Source organism: Nannobrachium achirus (assembly GCF_963921795.1).
Source record: "Nannobrachium achirus genome assembly, chromosome: 11".
Taxonomy (NCBI): domain Eukaryota; kingdom Metazoa; phylum Chordata; class Actinopteri; order Myctophiformes; family Myctophidae; genus Nannobrachium; species Nannobrachium achirus.
The window spans coordinates 29,622,833-29,631,531 of NC_137820.1; positions in this window are offsets into that span (position 1 = coordinate 29,622,833).

Genomic DNA, 8,699 nt, shown 5'->3' on the forward strand with positions numbered 1-8,699 from the left:
ACGAGACACTCTATTTGGTGCTTTATGATCCCACAGGGAATGCTACAATTTGTCAATCAGTGTCATCACCGATAAACAAACTTTTACTGCACTGTTTTTACAGTACAGTAAAAGTACAGACAGTACAGTACAGACAGTACAGTTCAGTTCAGTGATAAAAGGTCAAGGTCACAAGCTTATTTAGAATAATTTGACCTTAGAATTGTAGTAAGCTTCTTTGGTGTCATATACTGTATCTGAAGGCTAGTGAAGTCACTGATCTACAAGATGTACACACAATTCGTAACACAAGAATTTTGCCTATACTGTGTAATACTGTGTAGAGGAATAATTCTAGAATCAGTATTGGGATTTAAAGGGATATTCCATTTAAAAAAACTCTGCCTTGCATGGGTCTGCCTCCCCAGGCTCAGGGCCTCTCCCCACACACACCCATTGTAACTTCAAACTCCATTATATTTTTTTCTGGTGACTCATACTACCCTCCTAATACATGAGCAGGCCATGTTTTTTTTCGATACAATTTCTCATTTATTTGTAATAATTTTAATTTTTCAAAATTTCCCAAAGAATTATTAAAAATAAATGAAAAGGGTTATTGAGAAAACACGGCCTGCTCACGTATTAGGAGGGTAGTATGAGTCACCAGAAAAAAATAGTGTGTGTGTTTTTAATGAAGTTTGAAATTACAATGGGTGTGTATGTGGAGAGGCCCTGAGCCTGGGGGGAAAGATAACATTTACATCAAATATATAAATATTAAAAACTGTTCAGCCTGATTAGATGATAAAGTGACCAAAATGATCTGTAGGCTTGAACTTAATTAGCATTTTTACCCAAGGGTAAAAATGGTGCCTGGGTGCCTGCCTACTCCTGTATGTCGGAGTTAACTTAAACTCATATGTACTGTACATGATGTCATGGTCATGATGTGGTCATGTGATACTGTATATAGGAGCTACGCTGATCAGCATACATGACTGTGCAGAGCTGCTACCAGTGGTGCTTTGGGGTTTTCTTTTCAGAGCGGACGGTCATTTATTGACGTCACATGCACGAGCGCCTTTAGATGTGTGCGTGCTAACTAAAAGTTTGCTTTGAACAAATCTCATCTATCACAGTAATGGAGCCAGGTAGCCTGAGACACGCACAATGCACATACAGTCACCGCTGGAAACCTACAGTAGGTGTTAAAGTAGCCTATCCATATGAATAGGGGGGTATGTGCAAGCCCACCACTCACTGCCTGCCTGGTAAACCTGTTATGCGAATAGCCATTTGATTACCATGGTCATCACTTGTATAGCTACACATTTTTAAAGTGACAGTTTAAGTACTTTCTAATACCTCTAGAGTGACAGTTTAAATTAAACATTGGCCAAATTGACAAATATTATGCAGAAATTGTGAAAATAGCCAATCTACATCCTTGTGAGCATGTAGATCTGCTATTATTATTAATTTAGGGGGTTGTGTCCTGAAAAGGTTGAGAACCACTGCATTAATCCATTTAGGCCTGGGGCCGATTCTAAAAATGCCTTTTAAATCCGGCCAAGATTTTCATTAAGAAAACAAATGCAATTCATTAATAAAAAATAGAAACATGTAAGAACCACAAAATGTACAGTCAATTGGATGAGTGGTTTGTAAAATATGCATAGCCTCCTTGGAGTGAGCTAAAATGTTGGCAAACTTGGAAAATGGACATTAATATAAACGTGATTTTTTGGGACGTTTTGATTAATTATTACACAAAATAACAATACAACAATTGCAATATCTGGTTAAATTTGTATAATTAAGAAACATTGTCTGTATGTTATGCAAATCATGTTGCAGGCCCATGGTGTGGCAAACCACCAACATGGTAGACCCCTGAACAGTGTTTATGCCAAGTTTAGTGTGGATTGGAGCAACGGTGTGCCTGTGGCAGCCAGGGGCCCCTGGGAGCCACATTGGGCCCCTTGTGTTGCTATTATAATGGCCGACCCCTGAACGGTGTTTGTTCAATCAAGTTTAGTGTGGATCGGAGCAATGGTATGCCTGTGGCAGCCAGGGGCCCCTGGGGGCCACATTGGGCCCCTTGTGTTGCTATTATAATGGCCGACCCCTGAACGGTGTTTGTGCAATCAAGTTTAGTGCGGATCGGAGCAACGGTGTGCCTGTGTCAGCCAGGGGCACCCGGGGGCCACATTGGGCCCCTTGTGTTGCTATTATAATGGTAGACCCCTGAACGGTGTTTGTGCCAAGTTTAGTGTGGATCGGAGCAACAGTATGCCTGTGGCAGCCAGGGGCCCCTGGGGGCCACGTGGGGCCTGTGGTGTTGCTATTATAATGGCAGACCCCCAGAACGGTGTTTGTACAATCAAGTTTAGTGTGGATCAGAGCAACGGTGTGCCTGTGGCAGCCAGGGGCCCCTGGGGGCCACATGGGGCCCTTGGTGTTGCTATTATAATGGCAGACCCCTGAACGGTGTGTGTGCCAAGTTTAGTGTGGATCGGAGCAACGGTGTGCTTATGGCAGCCAGGGGCCCCTGGGGGCCACATGGGGCCTGTGGTGTTGCTATTATAATGGCAGACCCCTGAAGAGTGTTTATGACTAACGTTATTCACCCAAAATGCTATGTCATTGAAATGTTCATAAAAACATGTATGTGCATTAACAGGACTCTGACACCCAGCCAATCAGGTGCTTCAAAACATACACTGTGTGTGAATATTCATGAGCTTGTGTATGAACATGCAGTAGCATTACACAACCTATGGGGGCGCTGTTCAGACACAAAAAAGTCGGGTGTATGTGTATTAACAGGACATCAAAAAAAAAGGTGGATTTGGGCTCTCTAGACCAATAGAAACACTTCTGCTATTTCAGAATTGTCCATGAATTAGCAGGACACCAGTCCTGTCCTGCTAATCCAAAATGTCCTGTTAGTGTGGTGTGTATTCAGGCCAATTGTCCCGTTAAACCACATTTACCAACACACACACACACACACACACACACACTACCTGAGTGACGCCCACATGCCGTTACCATTTTCAAATTAGTATTGCCAGGGAGGGACTAATGTGCACCTGCGTGGAGCACGCACAAATATTTTTGGGTCTCCTCGGGTGTCTTTGCGTGATTTTAAGTAGCAGTTAACCATTGCTTTACTGAACTTTGCGGGTTCTGCGTGCGTGTGTGTGTGTGTGTGTGTGTGTGTGTGTGTGTGTGTGTGTGTGTGTGTGTGTGTGTGTGTGTGTGTGTGTGTGTGTGTGTGGGTGGGTGGGTGTGTGTGTGTGTGGGGGGGGGGGGGGTAATAACTACCTTAATTCCCTGAAAATATCAAAACGTGTTTAATCCTTTGTTGGAGAAAGCTATGTTTTGGACAATGGATTCATATGGTGTGGTCAGACAATGAAGCAACTAAAGTCAATGGGACCGCAGTGAAAAAATATGCAGGAAAAGATCAAAAACAAAATCTGTTCAGAAGGATCTATTTGCTACACTACTCCACAATCATAGTCAGTGGAAACATCTGACCACAGCCTAGAGTCCACAATCACCATTGCATGAAAGTAGTTTTGACTCTGCATTCCTTTAAATCCTGCCATGCGCTTTGTCATTATCTAATCACTGGTCATGTACGTCATGTACAGTACATGACCTTTCTATTTCCATTGTTCCACATATCTTGAATTACATCAAAGGTCTAAGACTTTCTCATCATGATAGACGATTTCTCATCAAGATATCACCATAGTGGAAAGAAACCACAACTGACAAAACTACCATACCAAAAAATAGTTTCGGATTGAAGATAGAAAGGTAGAAATTGATCTCCTCCTCACCTCAACTAACCTCTGACAATTAAGCCAGCAATCTCTACAATCACCAGATGACACACACCGACTCACCTCTACACCTACATGGCCCTTTGGCTCGTAACGTGCAATGAAAGTACTAACTGTACTGATTAGACCCCATTATTGAAATCCCAAATACAGAATAGACTTTCACCATGCCACATTTAATGCCAGGACATTGCATGGTCATAGTCACAAGGCAGAGAGCTGCATGCTTTCACTTTCAGTTGTGTTGGGGATTATTTCTGAGAAATGGCCTGATCTGCTGTAAAACAAAATTATGTCTATGGCCTATATGGACTTTGCTTTATTGGCTGTTAGATTAGATAACTCATACTTGTAAACACTGTTTAATAAATTACTAGAAATAAAGTCACTCCTACACAAACAGTTTGACAAGTTTCCACTGTCAAACATCCAGTGCTTAATTTGTGGGGGAACATGTTCCCCCACCTCTCTGATTGGATCCGGTGGATCCGGCACCTATTTCATTGGATTCCCTTCCCTGTCAATCAAAATAGCGCTGTTTGGTTATATATGTTTCATCCTTCTAAATAGAGATCTTTTTGGCTTCAGCATTTTATTTACTTTATATTTTCATGTTTTTCTTGCAATTTTTCTGATGTGTTGCTTGATACTGTAGGTGACAGTGACACACAATAGACAAGCTACATGGTGTCATATAATTCTGTTAATATGCCAGCTATTCAGATTGATCATTCAGAATTGATAGATTGATCACCAGTGTTCTGATGTGCCACATGTGCCAATTGTTGCTGCAAATGTTATACTGGGTGCGTTAATATAGGTAAAAAAGATATTAAAAAAAAAAGGTAAATTGTTGTGCGCCTGACAGTTTATGCGCCCAGCCCATGCACACGTGCAAGCCTAGGATCCGGCACCTATTCCTTGACAAATTAAGCACTGCAAACATCTATGGCCAGTTTTACGAGTTTCCACTGTCAAACATCTATGGCCATTGCTCAAACCAGTGCAGGCCTACAGTATTCTCATTCATAGTCTCCCATATTGAGGAAAGAAAAAAGGGCCTGTAGGCCTATGCAATTGTACAGACTATTTTGAAACATTAGCATCATATGGAACAAAAAAAGGAGCAGTCGATAAGGTTCTGTTTCAAAGACCAGTTTGTGCAGCATGGAGAGGTAAAAACTAAACCACATATTTGACATGGTTAAAAACCATATACGACTTACCGGTATATTACAGACCCTTCTTATAAATGAATGTAATGTTCACTGTCTTGAGTACACACTATAAATCCAGATATCTAGATCTACAGTATACACACAGTACACACACGCACGTGCACGAGCACACGCACGCACGCACGCACGCACGCACGCACGCACGCACGCACGCACGCGCACACACACACACACACACACTTGGAAAAACCAACGCCAGTTAACATGGAAGATGAGTAGACTGACAAGGTGCAGTAAAGACAGTCACACAAGAACACTAAAGTGAGATGCTGAAAGCAGCACAAGCCATCAAATTCTTCTGTGGCACCCATGTTCTACATTGCCCCCTAATCTGTGCCCCCAGATTTTGCACCACTAGGGGGCGGTGCTGTATCAATTCTGCATAGACAGGAGGTTTCGGGTATGAGGCTGTGTGGGTATTTAATCAGTAGGTAGCTGTATCGTGACTACTAATTGAAGCCAAGGCCGAATTGCACGAAAGAGCCCTGACAGCACATGGTTGGTTCTACAGACTCCAAATTTCGCACGCAGATTGCTCAGACCTTTGCCTACGTTCTTAGCTATGCCTCGACCCGACCCGATATGCGGTTTTCCGGAACCAACGCGAAAGGTTCGGAATCTCCATATGCGGAGTCCTGACTACTAATTGAAGTCAATGGACGCGAATCCGAATTGGCCCGAATCGCATGAAAGAGCCCTGACAGCACATGGTTGGTGCTACAGACTCCAAATTTCCCAAGCAGATAGCTCAGACCTTTGCCTACGTTCTTAGCTAGGCCTCGACCCGACCCGATACACAGTTTTTCGGATCCGGCACGAAAGGTTTGGAATCTCCATATGCGGAGATGACTGACATTGGGCCGTTCCGGAGCAAGCGCTGACTCATTGTGACATCACTTCATAAAAGGCTCTGACATCACATACACCACATGAGTCAACAAAAAATCTCTGTGAGTGTGTATGTATGTATGTATATATATGTATGTATGTATGTATGTAATCCGCGTATCTTGAGAACCGTTCGTCCCACCAGCTTCAAATTCAGCGCGCGTGTTCCCTGCCGCAGCAGGTAGTGCAGTGCCCGGCCTCGACCCGACCCGATACGGGATTTTTCGGAACCCAGCGCAAAAAGTTTGGATTCTCCGTATGCAGAGCTGTTGTCTGACATCAGGGTCTTCCGGAATCGGCACTGTGTCTGCAGAGATCTCCATATATGGGCATAAAATTGACGCAGACATACAGAAACAGATATATCCATATATGGGCATAAATGGACTCAGGCAAAGAGATGGTCAAAATGGATCCTATGACAACAGGTATAATGGGGTTTGCATTACACAGAATTCGGCACACGCGTTCCCCGCAGCAGCAGGGAGTGCAGTGCCCGGCCTCGACCTGACCTGATATGCGGTTATCCGGAACCAGCGCGAAAGGTCCGGAATCTCCGTATGTGTTTTTTTTTGCCTACTGGTGACTCTATAATAGGCCAAAGTGAAAAGGGTACCACGCGTTCTTGGGCCTTTCACAGCAATCGGATGCTGCATGCGGGATTTGAGGCATTTTGTTCCAAAAATGTGTTTTGCAAAAGTTGACCCACTGGTGGCGCTGTAACAGGCCAATGTGAGAAGGGTGGCATCTGTTCCTTGGCTTAGTGGGAATGTGTGTGCAAAATCTCACACACACAGCAGGCTGCGTTCATGATTTGAGAAATTTTGTTCAAAAAGGTTAAGTCTGACATCATTTTGTAGGCGGAGGAGAACTTTTACCCCCCAAAAAAGCGAATATTTTTACTATTTTTACTATTTACTAATTTTTCTTCTCTCTGTTGTTGAAAGGAAAGTGGTAGAATTATACTTTAGTCGTTATTTTTGTCTCGGATATGTTGAAATAGCGAGAGACATATATTGACAATAAATCTGCTTGGAGGTCTGACTACAAAATGATGTCACGGCTTAAAAGCCCCGTAGCGTGAGGCAGCTTGATGTACAAGTACACCCCCTGGACATGACGCTAGTATGTTGCAGGGACTTACGCCCAATCCAACCCTTGATGCTGAGTGCCAAGCAGGGAGGCACTGGGTTCCATTTTTTAGAGTCTTTGGGATGACCCGACCGGGATTTGAACCCCGTTCTCCCAGTCTCAGGGCAGACACTCAAACCACTAGGCCACTGAGCTGGTACATGATATCATTGTAATCCTTGGCCATGACAACATAAAGTAGGTGTAGACAACACATAGTTTGTATTATAATGCTTGGTCCAGGAGTTATGATGCAAAAAATACCTTTAGTAATGGCGGATATTAAAAAACGCATCAAGGAGGGGCATTTTTGGGAATGCTCCATATCAGACATTGTTCAAGGACCCAAAATGTACAAGTCTAACAAATTTCACGGTTTTATGCTTATATCAACCCCAGGCGGGATTCAATCCAACAACCTTCTGCATGAAAGGCATATGCCCTGACCACTACACTAGTCAGCCACAGCTTCTGTTAATCATGTTTGTTAAAAAAAAAGTTCTAGAGTATGTAGGCTGAGTGCCTTGATTTTATAGATTTTTTCTTTTGTTCAAAAAGGAGCAACCCTGCAAACCTCGGAATTCAATGTTAGCCAATTAGATAGAATATGATATCTGTCTTGATGTACAAGTACACCCCCTGGACATGACCACTACACTAGAAAGCCACAGGTTCTGATAATCATGTTTGTTAAAAAAAAGGGGGGGGGGGAGTTCTATGTAGGCTGAGTGCCTTGATTTTATTGATTTTTTTCTTCATATTTTGGAGGCTTGGGTGAAATCAGTAAATGTAATCTGAGTATTTCTGAAATTTTCGAGTGATCATATTTTCTTTCACTCAGAACAGAAAAATAAAGGCCGTTAGAGAAAGGCTCATTTTAAACATGAACGTGAGCTGGAGTTAGATCAGACGTGTCAAAATCAAAGAGTTTGACATATGCACACACCGTGTGCATCCAGAATGTTAACATCAACTCAATCTGATGTGGGGTTTTACAACCTTTCGTATATCAGGCACAGGCACTACCCATTTCACTATGCCAGTCAAACATAATTGACCAGTCATTTAAAAAAAAGGTTTCATGTAATGTACTTGACACTGAGTGCCTTCTTTCAAAATGATATAGCGCCCCCCCTTTGGCCAACTGGGGTAAGATTGGTTTCAGTGATATTTGGACTAACCCTCTACAGTAGTTCATCATACAAATTTGACGTTGCAATATTCATTGAATTATTAAAAAAGCATGTTTCAATTAAAAGAAATCCAATCTGACAGATCTTTAGATATTGGTCCAAAGTACATGTAAAAAAGTTCCATGCACGTGACGTGAGAATTCCGGAATAAAAGCGGGTTTAAGCGTTTTACAAACTGCTCAAAATGGCGGAAAATCTAAGGGCGGAGCTTACTTAACAAAGACACAGATGTCTTCTGCTTGAGTCAAGGCACGCGTGTAAGGAAGTTGCATGTCTTCAAACGAAACGAGGCATGACTTATGCCCCTTTAAAGTTTGAGTTTTCAAACGCTTTGTACAGCGCCCCCCTTTGGCCAATTGGAGTAAGATTGCTTTCAGTGATATTTGGACTAACCCTCTACATATTTGCCA